Source organism: Myotis nattereri, assembly GCF_964212035.1.
Source record: "Myotis nattereri genome assembly, chromosome: 3".
Lineage (NCBI taxonomy): Eukaryota > Metazoa > Chordata > Mammalia > Chiroptera > Vespertilionidae > Myotis > Myotis nattereri.
This window is the reverse complement of record NC_138077.1, coordinates 29,024,829-29,045,637: the sequence shown is the minus strand read 5'-3', so window position 1 is coordinate 29,045,637 and position 20,809 is coordinate 29,024,829. Positions and strand designations below refer to the sequence as shown.

Sequence of the window (20,809 nt, the reverse complement as noted above, 5' to 3'; positions counted from 1 at the left end):
GCTTTCTTACACATCATCTGTTTTGAAATGACCTTGGAGTATTTGATCCACAACAGTTTTTCTACCTAAGGCATCATACTTTATAAGACTTATTTTAACATATTGTTTTAAAACAAAATAGCAGAAACTACTTTAATGTCACATAGTTCATTATCTTATAGTCCCAATCTTGAATTCTAAGTATGCATTTATTGCTGCTGTTGCTGTTGGTGGTGGTGTGTGTCTTCCTTGTATAACTGAGGAAACAGTTCTTTATTCTCATGCACACTGAGTCATAGCTGAGCTGGATAAGCAGTTTTGAATGATACACTTATTCCATGGCAATTCTAGATACATTGTTCCATTACCTGCAGTCACTAAGTGCTACAGAAGAGAAGTCTGATGACAAATTGATATTTCCTCTCTATTTTTTTTTTATCTGTTTGGAGTTGTTCAAACTTTTGATTTTTCCCCCTTCGTTTTAAAATTTAAATAAGACACAACATTAACAAAGTGTGGCTAGATCTCTTCCTAGAGTGCAATTGCTGGGTCATATGCTGACAATATAGTTAACATTTGAGGACTAGCCAAGTGTATTTCAATGTGGCAGCACCTTTTTACAATCCCCCTGAGAATTTATGAGGGTTCAATTTCCTCTATATCCTCTCTAATACTTGTCATTATCTTTTTAAAATTTTATTTTAGCCATCTAAAGGATGTGAAGAAGTATATCATTGCGATTTTGATTTGCATTTCCCTAGTGATTAATGTTGTTGTGTGTCTTTTCATGTGCTCATTGGGCATTTGTATGTTTGTTTGGAAAAAGAAATGTATTCATATTCCTTGTCTATTTTAACTGGCTTTTTATTTTTGAATTAAGAGCTCTTTATGTCCTTTGGATACAAGCCTCTTCCCAAATATTTCACTTGCAAATGGTTTCTCCCATTCTGTGACTTGTCTTTTCACTTTCCTGATTGTGTCCTTAAAACACACAACTTTTTACCCTAACCGGTTTGGCTCAGTGGATAGAGCGTCGGCCTGCGGACTCAAGGGTCCCAGGTTCGATTCCGGTCAAGGGCATGTACCTTGGTTGCAGGCACATCCCCAGTGGGGGGCGTGCAGGAGGCAGCTGATCGATGTTTCTCTCTCATCGATGTTTCTGACTCTCGATCCCTCTCCCATCCTCTCTGTAAGAAAATCAATAAAATATAAAAACAAACAAACAAAAAAAACACACAACTTTTCAATCTGATGAAGTCTAATTTACTTAAACTTTCTTTTGTCACTATGGGCTTTGGGTGCCATATCTAAGAAACTACAGACCAGCGGTTCTCAATCTGAGGGTCGTGACCCCTTTGGGGGTCGAACGACTCTTTCACAGGGGTCACCTAAAACCATCGGAAAACACATACATAATTACATATTTTTGTGTGATTAATCACTATGCTTTAATTATGTTCAATTTGTAACAATGAAATTGGGGGTCACCACAACATGAGGAACTGTATTAAAGGGCTGCGGCATTAGGAAGGTTGAGAATCACTGCTATAGACTAATCTAATGAGACAACAATTTATGCCTGTTTTCTCCTAAGAGTTTCATAGTTTTAGGTATTATGGTTAGGGCTGTGATCTATTTTGAGTTACATTTTGTATATGGAGTTAGGTAGGGTCCAATTTCATTATTTTGATGTAAATATCCATTTGACTTAGTATCATTTACTGAAGACTATCCTTTCTCTTGTCAAAAATCAACTGACCATAAATGTAAGGGTGTTTCTGAACTCTCAATTCTATTCCACTGATACATACATATAAGTCTAGGTCCCTTGCATTTCCACATAAGTTTTAAGATCAACTTGTTAATTTTTGCGAAAGAGATAGCTGATATTTTGATGCATTAAATCTGTAGATTTGGGGAATACTGACATCTTAACAATATTGTCTTTCAATCCACAAACATGAGCTATCTTTCAATTTATTTGGGTCCTCTTTAATCTCCTCTAGTGATATTCTGTGCACCATTTTGTGTTTTGGGTATATAACTCTTGTACTTCCTTTGTTAAATCTATTCCTAAGTACTTCTTTTTGATGTTATTGTAAAGGAATTATTCTTTATTTCATTGATTTATCTTGATTCTGTATCTTGCAACCTTGAACTTTTTTATTAGTTCTAATAGAATTTTGTACATACAACATATTTCATCTGTGAGCAGAGATAGATTTATTTATTTCTAAATGGGATGCTTTTCATGTCTTTTTCTTACCTAACTACCTTTGGTAGAACCTCTGGTTCAATGTTGAATAGAAGATACTAGTATTCTTCTCTTATTCCTGACCTTAAGAGAAATTATTCAGTCTTTCACCGTTAAAAATGATGTTAGCACCTGGCCAGCATGGTTCAGTGGTTGAGCGTCAACTTATGGACCAGGTCACAGTTCGAGTCCCAGTCCCAGGCTCGATCCCCAGTATGGGGTGTGCAGAAGGCAGCCAATTGATGATTGATGATTCTCTCTCATCGTTGATGTCTCTCTCTCTCCTCTCTCTCTCTCTCTCTCTCTCTCTCTCTCTCTCTCTCTCTCCCCCCTTCCTCTTTGAAATCAATAACAATATATTTGAAAAAATAAATAAAATAAAAAATGATGTTAGCTGTGGGTTTTTTGTAGATGTCCTTTGTTAGACTGAGGAGGTACCTTTGTATTCCTATTTTATTGAGTGTTTTCATCATGAAAATGTGTTGGATTTTGTCAAATGTTTTTCTGCATCTATTAAGATGATCATGTGTCTTTTATTCTGTTGATATAGTAGATTGCATTGATATATTTCATGTTAAACTAACCTTGAATTCTTGGAATAAATACCACATCATCATGCTGTATGATTTTTTAATTGTTGCCAGATTTGATTTGCTAGTATTCTGTTGAAGATAAATTTAAATCTATATTTAGATTTTCTATTTCTTCTTACGTTGTTTGGTAGTTTGTGTTTTTGTAGAAATTTGTCCATTTCATCTAGGTTATCTAATTTGTTACCATATAATTGTTCATAGTATTCCCTAATAATCTTTTATTTTTGTAGGATTAGTGATGTTCCTTCTTTAGTATATTCACTTTTAAATATCATTTTCTTCTAGGTAAAATAAAGTACCCTAACTTCTTTTTTAATTGACCAGCATGGCCTCCTACTATATTAAATACACTGTTCAATCTTAATTCAATATACTGTTCTGTCGCTTTATTGTGCTTTGCGGGTATTACATTTTTTACAAATTGAAAGTTTGTGAAAACCCTGTGTAGAGCATCTATTGGTCCCATTTTTCTAACAGGCTTAGACAGCGGTTAGCATTTACTAGCAATAGATACTTAAAACTATTTAATTGAGGTGTGTAAATTGTTTCTTAAGACATAATGCTATTGCAGTTAACATGCTACAGTATAGTGGGAACATAACTTTTATATCATCGGGAAACTAAAAAATTTGTGTGACTTGCTTATTTGCAATATTTGGTTTATTGTAGCGGTCTAGAATCAAACCCACAATATTTACAAGGTATGCCTATGATTGTATTTCAAAGTCTGCGCTTTACGTTTCCATATATTTAGGTTGTTTGGCTATTACATCAATGTCATTGTCCCTATACAACATTTTGTGAAACTCTTGAAAATTTCCTATGATTAAATGATACCCTTCTCAGTTTTCTAAACATTTATTTTAGAGGTAGGGAATACCTAAATGTAGAGCTTCAAATCTCCATTTGAATTATAAGTTATAGCTCATTTTAAAATAAGTCATAATAAAATAAAATCATAAATTTAATACAACACTATTTAATGAACATCTACCACATGCTAGGTGTTGTGCAAAGCACTTTATGTGAAATCACATTAGTGTATCAACATAAACAGCCTTTGAGTCAATTTACAGATTGCAAAACCAAATTTGAACCCAGTTTTGTCTGACTGCAGAGCCCACATTCTTAACCAGTGGTTGACACATTTATTTTTAAAAGGGCCGGATAGGAAATATTTTAGGCTGTGGGCCATGTGGTCTTTCTCACAATGACTCAATTCCGCTGTTATAGCAAGAAAGCAATTTTAACAGTATGTAAATGATGGGCATAGCTGTGTTCCATTACAATTAGACTTACAAAAAAAGGTAGTGAGGCTGCAAGCTATAGCTTGCCATCCCCTGCTCTTAACCAAGGCACCATGCTGCTCTACTTCTGCTTCTCAAAGCCTTCCCTGATGACAATATATAGCAATTTCTTCTGCTTCTGGAGTTCTACCAGAGTAACTGTTGCATTACCAAAATAGCAAAGTACATAACCCTTGTTTTTATATACATGTGTCTTGCAATGTCTTCTTTTGTTAACTATAATGACAAAAGATTATGCCAAGGAATAAGTGATTTCATATACTGGGAGGAACAAAAGTAGATTTAGTTATGAGTATGTGAAGCAAGTTTATTCTTGTATTATTATTTCTTAATCATTGTATTATTTTCAACATGAACAACTATAAACCTACTTTTGTCCCAGCCTGTATTATGTTGTATCTCTTCAAAACACTCAATCCCATGCGACAGACTGTTAAGAGTAATTTAGAAATTTATATGTAATTATATCTGGAAAGTTTTGTCCCAAAAAAGCCACTCACCTAAGATCACATGATACAATGTAAAAATTGGACAATAAAGTATTGATATGGAAATGCAGACAACTGTAATATAGCCAAGATCAAAATCATTGATTATGAGTTTTTTTAACGTAGAAAAAAATAGGCATTTATTTTTATTTTCTCAGTTTCAATCTTTTCCTCAGACTTTCCTATTTCAAGGAATTATATCTTATTATAAACGTTAGTCCAAGATGTGTCATTATAAGAATGAGTCATAATTTAGGTAATGATCACTGCACAGATGTCAATAATATTTTTTACATTTTAGAAATGAGTTACAACACCATTTGCTAGGATTAAACATTTTTAGAGTGCATTCCTCTCTATGAAATGATGGCTTATTTTGTGGTGTTTTTTTTTTTTTTTTTTTTTCTGGAGGGGGAGATAAATTTTCTTAAAAAGAATCCTAATATTCAATTGTTCTTTCATTTGCCTTATACCCATAATCTCAAATGCAGTCCATTTGGAGGTTTAAAGCAGATTTATGATAAAATCATCCTTTCAAGAGTTACTGAATATGAAAATACAGGACAAATATTTAATGTGGTATGGGCCAGATAACCTTTTAACCAGAGATACCGAGTCTCTGAGGAATGCCTTTGCCTAGAAACTTAAAGCTTGGTAGTCACAGAAGTGAAAACTTGGTGTAAGAAGATTGGGGTTTTCTATTCTGGAGATAAAACAAACAAACTGGAGGCTCTGAGTCAGTGACAGAATGAGAAAGAATATAATTTAAAGTTAACAGGGTTTTAATGATTAAAGTAAAGCTGAAACTATTGACTGGTTACTCAAAAAACATTCTCAAACCACTACTCTCTTCTTTTACCCACCACAAAGGCCAAAAATCCTTAATATCTCAACATCCCTTGAAGCTAGGGACAGCCACATGCCATGGGCCAGTTGTTCAACAGTGGCTATTTGCTGGAAGTCATTGGGAAAGCTTTTTATTTCCTGATTAAAAGAGAAAGGCTCAATAGGTACACCCATTCCTCATTATTCTGCTCTGAACTGGAATGTCAAGTACTTTTAAGCCACATAATGTATATAAAAATTTGCTTTAAGGTAATCTTGGATAAAAAGATTTCTTTCTCTTTCAAATTGTTTAATTTTATATTACCAATTATTAGCTAAATCTGATATTAAAAACATGAATAGTGCCCAGCTGGTGTGGCCCAGTGGTTGAGCGTTGTCCCATGCATCAAGGTAGAATATGGTGCTAAAAGAAGGGTGTGTATTTTAGGACTTTGATATTGCAACTATTACTCTGGTAGAAGTCCGGAGGCAGAAGAAATTGCTATACACTGTCATCAGGGAAGGCTTTGGGAAGTAGAAGGAGAGGTTGCTGGTTCAATTCCTGGTCAGGGCACATGTCAGGGTTATGGGCTTGATCCCCAATAGGGGACATGCAGAGGGCAGCCAATCAATGTTTCTCTCTTGTCAACGTTTCTGTCTCTCTCTCCCTTTCTCTCCCTCTCTGAAATCAATAAAACATTTAAAAAAAATGTGAACAGTTATTATTAGACCTTTATAATTTTAAATAATTAGTATTCTATTTTTAAAAGAACATATCAGAAACTTTGAAATACAGGAAAAAAAATGCCTTTCTGTCTTAGATTTAGTTAATGTACCTTGTGCTCAAACCCTCATAATACATAGTTAAGGTTTCCTGATTTAGCAAAAACAATTACACCACTGTTACATAGCTGTGAGAATGCTGGTATTGTACAAATTTCATCCAGTATTAGATGTCAAATGAATGATATAAATACAATTTAACCTGCTTTGAACATAGAGAAAGTGATTTAATATCTGTAAGCAATTAGGATACTTTGTAGAGGCTTTTAACTGGAAGGCTGAATGTATTTAAAAAACATTAATTGCTTCAATGATTTTAAATTGCTCTGTGAAGTACACAACAATTAAATGCTCCAATAACTGATTTAATTCAAGTGAGTGCCCCAAATTATTCATCATAATATAGCATCTATAGCATACAGCAGAAAAACAATAAAATTAACTCTTCGAGTTACACAGAGTTAAAAGACCTCATATAAAACTAGTTTTTCAAAACAAACTTTAAGTTATCAAAAAATGGCAGAAGCAATCCAGTGTGAGACAAAATATCAAAAGTATGCCAGTGAGCTCTTCTGAGTCTATTCCAAAGAAGCCAAAATGGTGGGGCAGTGGGGAGGGGAAGGGGACTATACAGTTGATAGGTAATCACTGAATTGTGCTATGGAGATCACTTTGTGACACCCGAGTTACTGTTACTGAGAGCCATGGTCTGAGCTATATCTGGGAAAAACAATACACTTAGGAAAATGAGGTTATTAAATCAAAGTAAATTCCATCTGCCTGCCTTCCCACACTAAATTATGAGCTGTATGCAGCTCAGAAGATTCCTTTCCTACGCTGAGCCAGAAGGGGGCCTTGAAGCAGTGGCTGGAATGTGAGGTACCATGCACGCACTTCAGCAGCCATGCTGCACAGACCGCCAGCACTGAGCCCTGTTAGTGCCAAATCTCAGAGCTCATGCCTTCCCATGCTGGATCAAAGATGACAAAAACCTGATTATTTAGGTATAATAAGCCTGAATAAGGCCTCCCAATGCAACCATTTCATTAAAAATAGAACATGTAAGACCAGTTGAATTTTAGTTAAGCTAAAGCCTCATATTACAATTATCTATTTCTCTCTATTTCTGTGCCAAGAAGAAGAAAAAAAGTCTTAAAAGGTGTGTGTACATATGTTGGGGAGTGTCACTTAAAAGCACATCTTTGAGTCAGCACTGGCAAGGAGAAATGACATAAATTCCAAATGACGTCCAATTAACAAGTTTATATCTAAAGTACACACACATATATATGCAAGGTTGCAGTTAATAGCAATATTTGCTCTATTCATTCAGAAATCCAACAAAATACAGCAATACTTCTATTTAGTTCTATATAAGCAATTATTGTGGGCAGAGGGCAAAAATTGGTGCTAAAACAGATGTCTAAGAAAAATCACTTTTCTAGTTGTACTTGACTGTGAAAAATGTAAAGTGATACTTCATTAGTGGTTGTCAAGTATTTAGACAAACTTTTACCAAGTACAAACTATGCCTAAGGCTCTCAAAATAAATGCAAAGGTAAATGAAACTGTCTTAGTTCTGAAGATCCTCTGCATCTGGTAAAGACAGTTATGAACTCAGCTTACTCTGCACAAGGCTCAGTGCTAAGCATTACATTAAGAGTAATGCTGAAGGAACATGATGAAGGAAGATTAATCAATCATTAGTTCTAAGCCAGTTTGTATATATCAATATGCTAGGAATCGTTGAAATACAAAGGACAGTTAAATATCTGCAGTATTAAATTTACTATTAAAGAACTATTTACAATGAACTAGACTTCTCCAGGTCTTACAATAATGAAAAGAAAAAACACATTGGAATTCTTAATTCTAACACTAACCAGATTAATCCGTTTCTGCAAGGTCCAAATGCACAGAACAATAAGTGCCCAACTCCACATGCATGTCATGGATGGGCCAATTCAGGTTTTCTAGAATGAAATATGCTCTTTATACATAAGCTTCAACGAGGTACTTTATGGGCGGTAACATAGTGGTGAGCCATACAGAGGCTTCCTTGGTTGTAAAAAGACCTCTGGTGCCACCAGTGGGAGAGCCTCTTCCGCTCACTCACATCCCCTATCCTTGGGACAAATTTAGAAACACTGGCACACAAAGTTGTAGATAAGTCCTTTTGCAGCCCACACAGTCTGAATCAAATTGGGCTCAACTGACACTTTTGCAAAGGCTAACCAGCACAAAGACATCCTCAGTAGGCTTAATTAATAGTAATTATTCTGTGATGTAGAATAATAGTAATTTTTCTTTGATAGACAATTGACTCTTGTCTATCAAAGTGCAAGACATCTCAGTGAATACAATCCACTTAAAAAAATGGGCAAAGGACCTGAATAGACACTTCTCCAAAGAGGACATATAGATGGCCAATAGACATATGAAAAGATGCTCAATGTTACTAATCATCAGAGAAATGCAAATGAAAACCACAATGAGATATCACCTCACACCTGTCAGAATGACTGTCATTAATAAATCAACCAACAGGTGCTGGCGAGGATGTGGAAGAAAGGGAGCCCTTGTGCACTGTTGGTGGGAATGCAGACTGGTGCAGTCACTATGGAAAATAGTATGGAGTTTTCTCAAAAAAGGAAAAATGGAAATGCCTTATGACCTAGGATTCCACTTCTGGGAATATACCTGAAGAAACCTGAAACACTAATTTGAAAGAGTATATGCACCCCTATGTTCATTGCAGCGCTATTTACAATAGCCAAGATTTGGAAGCAGCCCAAGTGCCCATCAGTAGATGAGTTATAAAAAAGCTGTGGTACATTTATACAATGGAATACTACTCAGCTGTAAAAAAGGAAGGGAATCTTACATTTTGCAACAGCATAGATAGACCTGGAGAGTATTATGCCAAGTGAAATAAGCCAACTAGAGGAAGACATGGACCATTTGATTGCACTGATATGTGGAATCTAATGAAAAAAATGAACTAACAAGCACAACAGAGACAGACTCATAGGTACAGAGAACAGACTGACAGCTGTCAGAGGGGAGGGAGTTTGGGGGCTGGGTGGAAAAAAGTGAAGGATTAAGCAAACAAATAAACTCACAGACACAGACAACAGTATGGGATCACCAGAGGAAAGGGGGTGGAAAAGGGAAGAAGGTAAAGGGAGGATAAATGGTGATGGAAGGAGACTTGACTTTGGGTGTTGAACACAATACAATATACAGATGATATATTCATAGAATTATACACCAGAAACCTATATAATTTTATTAACCAATAAATTCAATACATTTTTTTTAAAAAGTATTGGTCAATGGTTCTAATTTAGTAGGTGGTTCTAGGGCTTTTATTTATTTATTTATTTATTTATTTTGAGAGAGAGAGAGAACAGGAGAATGAGAGAGAGAAACATCGATCTATTGTCTCCCATAAGTGCCCGACAGGGGACTGAACCTGCAACCTGGGTATGTATCCTGACCTGGAATAGAACTGGTGACCCTCCAGTGCAGTGGACAATGCCCCAACCAAGTGAGCTACACCAGCCAAGGGTAGGGCTATTTCTTTATGCTAAGCATGATATGTAGCACTCAGAACCAGCAAAAGATAGAAAAAAGTGTATAGTCCAGCCCTAGCCGGTTTGGCTCAGTGGATAGAGTGTGGGCCTGTGGACTGAAGGGTTCCAGGCTGCAGCCTCCATCCCCAGTAGGGGGCGTGCAGGAGGCAGCCAATCAATGATTCTTGTGTTTCTATCTCTCCCTCTTCCTTCCTCTCTGAAGTCAATAAAAATCTATTTTTTTAAAAAAGTGTGTATTCTACAGGAGCTAATAATATAGTTACTTAAAACACACTCACCAAACTTTAAAAACTAAATTCTGAAAACAAGAGGTAAGATTAAAAACAAAATCTTTATCTTTGTATAATAATTAATCTTGATCCCCAAAGCAGTTCTTAACCTTAGGAGTTTGGTTTAAAAGGGGACTGGTGTGTGTGTGACTCTTGTTCATCTTCAGTGTCTGGTTTAAGTACCTCTGTTATTACGGGGCAAAACATCATTTTAGGTTTTTACTTCTTTTTAATATTATATCCAGATAATAATAAGTTTCACTTAGAAGTGACTATACATGCATGATCTTTCTGCTTTCCTTTAATAACCCATTATTATTAAAAATCTAATGAATTAATGTCAGTCTGACTCCAATTAAAATGGCAATGTAGGAAAGTACTGTATGGATATAGGCCTCTAAAGATTAATGATTGGGTGGGAGGCCATGGAATCACTTATAGGCATTTAATTAAAAAAAAATCAAATCTCTTTGTTCTTGCTAAGGATATATTTCTCAGTTTTCTTCATATCTATTCCCACTTCGTAAAGCCCCTAACCCTACCTACTCCACTGCACCAAAATCATTTGATCTTGAACCTTTAAGTCATCAGTGAATCCTCCTGCTAGAAAGAGAAATCCATGCTACTCAATAGGCTTAGTTATAATTTTAAATTAAAAAATAGTCCAAAATATATTTTGTAACCAAGTCTGGCTAAAGAACATTAATCTCCAAAGCATCTTACATTCAAGAGAGAGATTCTGCACTCTGTTGTTTTTCTTTCTCATCATATCATATATTCACTGATAGCCATACACAAATAATAAAAATCAAGAACAGAATAAATACAGTAATATGCTTTTAACCTAGGTAGTACTTTACATACATTCTGAACTGCCTTGTACTAAACCTTCTCAACACCAGTAACATACAATCAATGTCTTCAGATTATCTGAGATTTAATATGAACATCAATTTAAAATATGTCAAGAGTTCAAGATATACTACCCAAGTACCATATATTGCTAATGATAGCCTCCCTTATAAAAACATGATCTTCTTTCTCCCAAGTGATATGGGAACCCAATCTCATTCATTGACATAATAAACAGAATTCATCTTGGAAACAGGTGAAAAATCCAGTGCTTTAATATCACAAACTCATTCCTTCCTAATGATATGTTATCCTTCATTACAGCTCAGAGTAGAAGACATATGCATAGTTGTGATTCAAAGTACATCTGAATTTCAACAGTTTGATATTTATTTTCTTTCCCATTTACTTGGTTATTAACTGATCTCCAACCAAACTCTTCCAAAAATATCTTTAATAAAGGCTCTGAAGAACTTCATTGCCAGTATTGTTATCGATTATTATTATTACACGAGGAAAATAAACCATTGACAGCAAGTGTTCAATTTAACAGAATGAATCCCTAGCAGAGCCTGAGAGAGAATCTACGACTGACTCAGGACAATCCACATAATCACAAATAACAAGGGCAAACAATATTTTCCAAGCCCCACTATACCCTAGCATCCATTCCCCTCTCCCCCCACCTCCCAGGCACCTAAAATCATTTTCACAGGGTCATATCAGCTATGTGGATTAATAGACTCTCCCATGATGTAGCAAAGATTAAATTGGACCCTTAGCATGGCTGCTAAGTTTAGTGGCTACTGTTGCTTTTTCTTTTGAACCCTCAGCTGCCTCTAATACCTACCTGATCTGCCTGGGGACAATGTAAAGGCAGCTGGTTTTCCAAGACCTGTCAGCCTCTATATTTCCCTGGTGTGTGAGAGTGTGGAAGCGGGTACTGGAGGGGAGGAGTAAATACGGTGATAAGTCACTTAGGTTTACCATGGTAGCACATTGGTAGGAATGAACTTTAAGCTATGAATAGAATTCCTTCCAGCCATTTCTTTTCAAAAAGGAATTTTGTGTGCCTTACAGAAAAATAAAATCCAAAACTTGTAAATAAAATCAAGAAAGCATAAAAAAAGAAAATAGAAGGTAATCAGGAGTTCAAAAAAAACACACACAAAAAAAACAAACAAAAACCCAGATTAAAATATTCAGGAAAACTCTGAAATATACAACTGTCACAATGAAAACATTTCAGAGCAAAATGTGCTGCAATATGCTACTATGATTAAAAGCTATGTGATCTGGGGAACCTCTAACAAAAAGGAAAAGTACTAGGCAAATAGCTTTTTACATACTTTTCTAAAAAGGAAAGGCTGCAATATTGTCATAGTAACACAAAGGTAGATACATCTCTCATCTTCATCTACTATTAAAACATATCTTCAACCATAGGTATTTAATTACATTGCATCATATATGGTTTAATACCAAGCATAAACTTATTTTATGATACTAGTACAAGTGTTTTAATTGTGATCCCATCATAACACACACGAAGGGTAATCAATTAGCACATGCTGTTTAAGCAGAAAAGATCCTTTTACAGCTTCCCTTGTACTTTTAAATTTATTTTTGTTTGTTTTCTGTAATGTACAAATATTACCGGTTATGTACAAATGACAGAATTAGGAGCAGCAATGAAGTACATCCTATGTTCCTACCGTAGGCTGAGTCCCGGTCTTTGTTCCAAGAGTCTAAAGCTGCTGGACGGAAAGCTAAGTATCCACCTACTAAAACATATTTCTACACTATTGCTGGCAAAAGTTCTTCTGATAGGTTTAGCCACCGTGATTATTCCTGCCTGCATTTGCTTCTTTCATACAAATCTCTTTCAATCCTAGGAACCTGCAGTACCACCACCCGGGAAAACAGGTCGGTGGCATGACAATCTGATAAGACAATGTAAAGGGTAGATATTGAAGAATGCAAAGTTATTTTCCCAATGAGAGTTTGGAAGTAATTCTGTATCGGTGACAATTTTTCTTTTTCTTTTTTTTTTTTTTTTTTTTACCAGCTACGCACCTATCTAGATAACTAACATTCACCTTGTTCTCAATGAACAGGATATCCTTTCCCTCAATCTTGCAATCTCCCTGAACAGTTTTCACGGCACAACTCAAACAAAAAACATTAGCCACGCCCTTTATACCCAGAGTCAAGCCACCTTTTGCTTCCCATCCCCTCGCCAAAGTCGAAAAATGTACATTTCACCGAAAAGGGTTTGCACCAGTTCTCTTAATCCGAGTCAGACAGACTCTTCTGTAGCCGAGCCTTGAAATAATTCCTACGGGAAGAAGCTTTCCCCCGGGCAAGGTGCAGGCGCCAGAAGACACACCGAGGCTTACCTCCCACACACCTGCAAGCCCGGGCGGGATGCGGGAGCTGATGCTCAGAGGACTGCGCTCCGCTCCGCTCCGCTCCGCTCGCGTTCCTGCTCTCCTCTCTCCGGGAAAACTAAGTCCAGGCTGCGCCTTCGGCTGCTACGGGGACACAAGCTCCGCCTTCCCGCCTCTAGTTGGCGAATTCGGCGGCCGTGGCTCCTCCCCCTGCTGTTCCGCAGCTGCCCCGGCTGGAGGCGGCGGGAAGATGCTGCCCGGGACCTCCCGATCCCTGCACTTCGGCAGCTATTCGGCTGCGCCCCTCTCCCTGGGGACCTCTCTCCTGGCTCTCCGTAGCTTCACACCCGGTGCTAACCCCCTCCCCCCCCCCGCCCCGCTCCGCCCGGGCACCTCCGCGAGGAGTCCAGGCTCAACCTCTCTCTCTCCCCGACTCGCAGGTCTGGCCGCCCGATGTGTCTGGGGCTCGGCCGCTTCCGTGCAAGCTGCTCCTGGGGCCAGGCACCGTCCCCACACTGTACCGTCCCTCCACCCCGGCGCCTCCCCACATGTGTCCATTCCGCCCGTGTCCACAGTTCAGTAGCTCCACGTTCCTACTTTGAACTCTGCCCACCCACCCACTTCCCTTCCTTCCTGGGCTCCGCTAGCCCGCCCCCACAATGGGTGAGTAGCCGCGGGCCGACCCGGCACCCTGATTGGCGCAGGTGAGAGCTGACCCCTCCCTTCCTCCTCTTTCCGTGCACCCTCTCAGTTCAATTCACCAACTCCCGCAAAGGCAGGGAACTCTCCTCCCATTGGCTAGAAGTGTCCCCACCCATCGTCTTAGGCTCCACCGCACGGCCTGCCGGGAAGTGTAGTCTTGCAGGTGCATGAAGTGCCGACGCCGCCGGCGAGTGGAACTACGAGTCCCCATAGGCCCCTGCGCGACTCCGGCTGGGCAGGATTCCGGACAACGCCTGGTTCCTCTCGGGTCCTTCCGGCGTCGCCGGAGTGAATTGATCCGGGAGTTGAAGAGGGCTCGAAGGTGGGAAGTGAAGTCAGTGCCTCAGTGGCCGGTAAGGTGCGGCTGTTCCGTCTCCGTTCCTGTAGCCCCGCGCAGAGCCTAAGAGGTTTGGGGTCACACCAGGGCCGTGGCGGGGGCACTCGGGCTTGGTTCTGGCAGGCGGAGCGGACGGGGCTGGGAACGGGGCCCTCTGGGCGTCAGCGAGGCTACCCTACGCGAGTGGCGTAAAGCGGTGTGTAAACGCCGCTCACCCCGCCGGGGCCCGGACGCCTCCAGGAAGTCTCCTCTTGGTGGGGGCGGAGGGGAAGGGCGAGGTTGGCCTCTGGTGCCCCCGGAGAAGGGAGGGGGCGGATGGACCTGGGGTGGGGTCCTCGTCAGGTGTGGCTTGGGGAGGGGGGGGGGGGCGAGGCTGCTGTTTTTCCCCGCTGTAGCAGCAGGGTAGGGAGGAGAGGAGGAAGGGAAATGCGCGTAGGGCTCTGCTGTTGGGGTGACTCAGGTTATGCCCTTTGGGGAAAGAGAGCTGTACCGGCAGGAGTCAAATGTGGACAGGGATCTCGGGATTCAGTTCCAGTTTCACGAGGTGGCCCCTCCGAGGAGGTGGCTCTGCCCTAAGCAGAAAGCCCTGACCCTCTTAGGGGCAGTTGCTGAGATGCGTGTGCACCTCGGCTGCTTGCAGAGAGCGTTCGCCTTGGGATGCCGATGGGGAGCCGGAGGGAGAGGTGAGGTGCCAAGGTCACACCCGGAGGGACAGATGGGAGTTTGCAGTCCAGATTCTGGGTCGGCTGCTGCCCCGGAGAGAGAGCTGGTTGTGTTTTCTGAAGAGGGTGGAGGAAGTTGGAAAGGAAAGCATGTTAGGTATGTTTAAGAAGCCATTTGTGAGGTGAAGACCTTTTGAACTGGGGAGGAATTCCTCCATTAAAAAAAAAAAAAGGGGACACATTCTAACCTTTTGGGGGAAAAAATTGGTTTCAACTTACATATTTTTTTTATTAGGAGTATATAGTAAGTGATGGACTGTACTACTACTTTAAACAGTAGACAGTGATATGGGGGAAAGTCAGTTGAAATAATACTTCCCACCCCTTAGTTAAAAGGTGATTAGTTCCCCTTCCTACCTTAGGACTGTTTTTTGTTTTTTTCCCTCTCATTTCATAAAACTGACCACAATGGGATTGAAATTCTTTCTTAAAACTTATTTTACACTTTTCAAAAATAATACAGCATCAGGAAAGTTTAGTGTGATCATTATTAGAAAAGAAGATACATTGCATTTCTTGGAGGTAATAACACATTTTTTAAAAATTTCTTTTCCCCTCGTTTTCTTGACTCTGGGATGTTTGCATAAATAACACCAGGCTCGTACACATTTCATTTTTCTTGGCATCATCTATGATTTTTAACTCATTCTTAAAGAATGGAAAAATGGGACATTTGTGTTTTATATTAAGTAGAAAATACTGTACTTGTTCTAGTCTTACCCTGTACAGGTGTTACTATGACCAGTTAAAGCTCATGAATATTATTGGGTAGTTAGTTCTTTAATAGAATTTGGAGTGTGTTCAGTGACTTCAGGATTTCTTCTTGGTAAGTTTATAAACAAGAGTCAGGTGAGAGCAGGTAATCAGTCCTGGTTTACTGTTGTATACATTGAAATATGCTGCATTTTGAATATACTTTGCAGTTATTAATACTGTCACCTTTTGAACGCAAAAACATTTTCTAGAATCAGAGGTATTAGGTTCCCCTATGATTGAAGTTAAGATGGTCTGGAAATTAATATGACATTTAAAATAGGAAAGAGGTAGAGTACTGTAGAATGAAGTAAAATCAGGGATAACACAGCACCATGAGGAATGCAGTACAGAAAGAAGGAAGACCCGCTAAACAAATGGAGAATTATGTGGGGGCTTTGTGCTGAATTGGAAGGATGCTGTAGTTTAAGTAGACCATACGCTGAACGTGAGTGAGTGAGTGAGTGATAGGAAAGCAAGAATGTTATTTTATGGAAGGCAATGTAGGCATCTACTTTTTGTTGGGGAAGTGTGAGATGAGTTTTTCTGCCTTTTGGCATGCAGCTGTGAGGTTGTGGAATGAGCTTTTGAAGTAAAAGTCAGGAAAATTTGGAAGTAAACAATATAATGCACTTGCTCAGCATGTGTTATTTTTTCCCTTCGTTTAGTTTTACCACTAACTTCTCTTCATTTCTGAGATCAGGTTTTCATACTTCACCTATGTTGTCATGATGGAGTAATGTTTCTGTATCTTTCAGTCACATACTGGAATACTGTGGTCATTTTGGATATCTGCACATTGAATAATTTAAGGTTCACAGGTTCATGGGTGCACTTGCATTTTATAGCGATTTTGCTGGAGCCTTGTGTCAGCCATGTGACATCATCTCTTACAGGACTTAGAATGTCTCCCATTACATCTTTCTCTTTGTTTTTAAGGATATAAGGTCATAAGAATATGTGTGTTATCATTGTATTCCCAGTAGTTAAAATATTGAGTACCTGTTTACAAAGAGAATGAAGAGTTTTAGATTAGTTAAGTGCAAAGACATGTAACTGGTCACTGGTGGAACCAAGGCATTATGCAGGTGTTCTTTCTGTAGATCTTGAATATTGTAGACCCAACTCAGTTTCCTTAGATTATTTATTTTGCATGAGAAAAAGACTTTAAGTGACTTAAATATTCAGATACTGTTACCCTCTTACTCTGTTTTATACTGACAATTTATATTTTATCTCCTATCTAGCTCTCTGCCTTTATCCCCAGCCTTTCTCATTTATTGTGCCTTTCAATTACTAGGTACATAAACTCTTTCCTGACTTGGGGGACTTTGTTCTATCCCCCCTGCCTGTCTGCTTCTCCTCCCCTTCCCAAAGCTGGCGAACTTCTAGTAACTTTCAAGTCTCAGTTTAAATGTCAGGGGAACTTTTCCTGACCTCCTTGACCGTTCCTTCCTAAAATTAGAGTAAGTTCCCATGATGTCTTCACCACCCTCTGTACTTCTCCTTTGTAGCGGCATCACAATAGGAACTTAACTGTTTCTGTATTTATTTGATAAATGTCTGAATCCCTCACTAGGCTATAAGCAGGGCCCTGTCATTTGTCATGTGCCTTAATTCTCTACTTACACAGTATCTGGCATAAAGTAAATGCCCAGTAAATAATTTGCTGAATGAATGAATAAATGATTGAACAAATGAGTACATTCATGCACAGTGCTTCCAGCACTCTGCTAGGGACAGAAATACAGAAATGAGTGAAACAGAAATGCTTCCCACCCTCAGATAAAAAGGAGTTATTGACAAAAGTTTAATATAAATTGTAGGAAGATATTTCTTGGAGGACTCAAAAATCAGGGTAGTTGCCCAGCCAGAGTGGCACAGTGGTTGAGCATGGACCTGAGAACCAGTGCAGGAGATCACAGTTCAATTCCCAGTCAGGGCACATGCCCAGGTTGTGGGTTTGGTCCCCAATGTGGGGTCTGTAGGAGGCAGAGGATCAATGAATGTCTCTTATCATTGGTGTATCTATCTCTCCTCCCTTCCTCTCTGTAATCAATAAAAATATATTTTAAAAGACAAATAAAATCAGGATAGTTTTTTATGGGCAAATGACACAAGAGTCATTTTCTATTACAGCACACTTTCTCTATAACAGAGCATTTTAAGAGACCTTATCCTGTCCTGTATTTTGCAAGCAACATTCATTATAACAAACCAGAAGAAACTAACTTTTAATGAATTCTCTTCTTCCCTAAAGTTATCTAATTTTGTCCTCAACAAACTATTTCCTTTTTACTTTGTTGTTGCATTTTGATTTTTAACCATGGTATCTTCCTTTGACTTTTATATTTAATATTACTTTCTTTAGACAGGTACCTTTGGGCTTCTTGAAAAAATTCATATTTCACTAGGTTTTATGGTAATATTTTATTTGCTATCAATCTAGATAGTTATGAGAGTAAACATTACATGTTTTATTAACATGTAAACTAAATTTCAGGAATAAATTTGTATTAGATTTTGGTCCTGAAAAATTCTTTAATCCTTTGCAGTACAACAGGAATGGACAAAGAATAAATTCAACAGCTCTGAGTTGCTGTGGTCTTACATGCTTTCCTGAGTTTACCAATTCACTCTCCCACAAGATATTGTCAAAAAAGTGATGTTGATATTTGGCTTTAAAATTTGATAATTCTCCCAGCTTTTATTAAATATAAGCTTTTGATAAATTCTAAACTCACTTTCTTAAAAGTCAGTCCTTCTGTTATTAGAATCTTAGATAAAATTTTGTCTTATAACAAAGATGAGGAGGATAAAACTGAAGTACTACTTCTTACATGTTGTTGGTTTCTTCAGGTCAAAATGGAAGATAATGTTACTAAGAATTTGAAGTTGATGCCATGATAAATAAATTTTCTCCATAATTTAAACTGTAAAAGTGATTTAGAAGTTAGTGTGATTGATTGTATATATTATTGCATTTGAAATGTCATGAAAAGTTACAGTCTCAGAGACTTCGGTTTTAGGAATATGTACAGTGTAAAAAATGAAAGCACCTTCATTGCAGCAATTAGAAATAATTTATTTGCAGAAAAGTAAACAATGTAACTGGGTGATCTATTTTTTCTGTATGAAGACAAAAAATTCAGTTTTCTCCTTTTAGCTACATTGATTGAATCTTTGGTGTATTGTAATATCACAATCCTATTTTTTGAGGTCACCCTTACATTTTTGTAATGGGTAATCCTTTTTTTTAACCACCCAAAATTGGATCTATTTAGTTTCACTCTCACCTTTCTACGGTTGCCTAGAATCAAGTGTTGTTTAAAGAAAGGAAGGAAGGGTGGGAGGGAGGGAGGGAGGGAATGAAAATGGGATTTTAACAGCAGGCTTATGAATTATTGGGTAGCAGGAATGGAATATATTAAGTGGTGGTCACTACTGTTTACTCAGGCCAGCACCTTGGAGTTAAAGTTATCAGAATTAAGTGTAGATTTCATAGTAATGACAGTTTGGTTTATTTCATTTATCAAATATTTATTGAGTGTATCTTATGTATGAAACTGCCTTAAATTTTCTTTGGAATGAATTGGGATATAATATGATGGCCAATACTTACTGAGTGGTAACTAAGTGGCAGGCATCATATTAAACATTTTATATGATCTCATAATCCTCTCAACAATTCTCTGAGGTAGAGGCACTGTTATCCCCAGTTTAAATGAGGAAACTAAAGCATAAAGAGCTTAAGCAACTTGCCCAAGGTCACACAACCAGCAATTGCCTAGAATTAGGGTTTGGATCCAGGTAGATTCAGGAGACCTTATTTTTAATCATTGCGGTATAAATCATGTTAGTGATTGAGCTCTATTAGAGGGCAGTTAGATTTAGAGTTGCAGTTAACAGAGAAGTTGTACCCTAGATGCTAAAGTCAGTGTGGAAGGCAAAAACTACTTGTATTCAAACAATTGAAGAAAATCCCTTTGGAGGTTACCACTTTGGAGACTAACATTATTTCAACATAGCCACTTTTTCCTCTAGCATCGTCATAGAATTACTTTTCTTGTAAGTGTTGGTGAAGTATTTGACTTGTTATTCAGAGGCCATGTTGGAAAAGAAATACGTAATATTATAGGAATAGTACAGGAGTCACAGTGTGGTGAGTTGCTCATTTTGAGAGCACTGCGAGTAAATCTGGTGGGGTATGGTGGGGTGGGGGTGGCACGGGATAGCAAGTCTATGTCTCATCTCTCTTATTTTGGGGTTTATGTGCATGGAGTGGAATTATGAGTATTTTAATAGTTGTTTTTTTAAATATTTTTATTGATTTCAAAGAGAAAGGGAGAGAGAGAGAAAAACATCAATGATGAGAGAGAATCATGGATTGGCTGTCTCCTGCACACCCTCTACTGGGGTGGGTCTGGGGGTGGATATTCAGCCTGCAACCCGGGCACGTGCCCTGGCCCGAATTGAACCTGGGACTCTTTAGTCTGCAGGCCAATGCTCTATCCACTGAACCAAACCAGCTAGGGCTGTTTTCTTCAAAAAAATGTTAAGCATGTCTGTTGAACTTACATAGAGTGTGTGTATGTATGTATGTGTGTGTGTGTGTAGATAGATAGATATAGATCCTATATAATAAAAGGCTAATATGCAAATAGACCGAATGGTGGAACAACCGAACAACCGGTCGCTGTGATGTACACTGACCACTGGGGGTGTGCGCGGAATTGGCGGGCATCGGCAGTAGCAGGATGGTGGAGCAGGTGAGTGGGGGCGCCAGATTAAGGCAGGGCACCAGTCGCTGTCATCGAGGCTAGCCTGGGGTCGTTACTGAAAATTCTTCGCTCCCGCGCACCGCAGTTCCACCTGGCGCTTGCACCTGCTGCTGGAGCCAAAGCTGCCTGTCTCACCCACTGCTGATGCCTGGCGCCAGCACCAATCACTCAGCGCCGT

At 38.7% G+C, this 20,809-nt stretch overlaps 2 protein-coding genes across 3 annotated transcripts in view; one reads left to right on the top strand and one right to left on the bottom strand.

Annotated features, from left to right (window-relative positions):
* The window catches only part of SERPINI1 (serpin family I member 1), an 80,745-nt gene extending 66,802 nt beyond the window's left edge, over window positions 1–13,943 (bottom strand). The window contains exon 1 of one of the 2 annotated variants that reach the window (XM_081085919.1): window positions 13,346–13,943. The gene's annotated coding sequence lies outside the window, so the exon portion shown is untranslated. The remainder of the gene's footprint in view (window positions 1–13,345) is intronic. The other variant, XM_081085920.1, reaches the window with a different exon arrangement.
* Window positions 13,777–20,809, top strand: part of PDCD10 (programmed cell death 10) — a 47,369-nt gene continuing 40,336 nt past the window's right edge. The window contains exon 1 of the mRNA XM_081085921.1: window positions 13,777–14,391. The gene's annotated coding sequence lies outside the window, so the exon portion shown is untranslated. The remainder of the gene's footprint in view (window positions 14,392–20,809) is intronic.